Genomic DNA, 1,360 nt, shown 5'->3' with positions numbered 1-1,360 from the left:
CCCAGGCTCCTGGGAACTGACCCCCACTTCCACCCCTCCCCCACCCTGGCCCAGGCTCCTGTCCAGTGGCCCCTGAGCTCACCCTTTCTGGATGGCTGCCTGGCAGCTTTTTTTTCTAGGACACATCCCACCTCTGCCAGAATAGGCCTCCAGGCCTCTACTCCTAGGCTTATCTTTTACAGGCTATTTAACTCTGTCTCCTTTCCTCTCCTGTTCTCTCTCCAAACGCTGAAGATTCCTCCCCTTGCTTTGCTTTATCTAAGGTGTGGCTGGGTTCCAGGCTTCCCGGCGGAGCCTTCTGGGTCCAGCCTTCAGTCATACAAACACCACATACACACATCCCAGCTCTGTGGCCCTGAGCCTCCCAGCCCCCCATGAGCACCTTCAAACCCAGCTCTTCTCTGCACAGCTGTGGGCGGGCATATCCGCAAAGAAAGACCCAGGGGCAGCCAGCAGGGAGGGGAACATGAATCAGTATGGGACTGGTTTTGCTCTCAGGCAAGGTTGGTGGAGGGGATGGGGGTGGGGGGTACGTGCTGGTGAGTGGGGATGGAGGGCTATGTGTCAGGAGACTGCCAGCTGGGGTATGTGTCAGAGTGAATGGGCCGGTGCGTGTCTCCATGTGTGACCCTCCCAGCAGCTGTCAGCCTGCATTAGCGCACACATGGGTGAACCAGCACGTGGGCATAAGAGGCAGCAGGGTACAAGGGAGGGTGGAAGAAGGGAAAAAAAAAAAACACACCGGCTGCAGGGGCAGAAGAGGTTTCTAGTCCTGCCTCTGTTGCCAGGTTTCTGAGGCCCTTCCCCCTCTCTGAGCCTCAGTTTCTCCATTTGTAACCTGAAAAGGTTGAATTGGAGGTCTCTAAGGGATAGCACAGCTCTAGCATGCTCTGGTTCCTTTATGTTCCACGTACAAGAGCAGGCTCAGAAATTTCCTTTCCAGGGAAAGACACTGCTAACATCTCCATGAAACGTCCTTTCCTTCGCTCTTTTTGTCAAGCTTCACCTCTCCTTGGCATAGTCTGTCTTCCTAGATCCAGTGTGAGGGCAGAGGCACAGGGCATAGGGCTGCATTTGAGAAGCCTCCCCAGTTCAGGAGGGTCAGGGCTGAGGGAAGGAGGTATCGAGGGATGCCATGTGTTCACTGAGCTGGAGAGGAGGCTGCCAGTGCAGGTGCAAGGCCCTATCCCTGCCCTGTCCATTGCCATTCCTCTAGGATGGCCTCCAGGACAGCGGCACTCTAGCACAGATTGGGCTCCTCTGGAGGCCAGAAACACTATGCTTACTCAGAGGATGGGTGCTCTGTTATCGATAAAAATAGCAGAATTTGCTGAAGGTGTTTTGATTCACACTTCCTATA

Source organism: Vulpes lagopus, chromosome X (genome assembly GCF_018345385.1).
Source record: "Vulpes lagopus strain Blue_001 chromosome X, ASM1834538v1, whole genome shotgun sequence".
Taxonomy (NCBI): Eukaryota; Metazoa; Chordata; class Mammalia; order Carnivora; family Canidae; genus Vulpes; species Vulpes lagopus.
Note: the sequence above shows the minus strand (reverse complement) of the source record.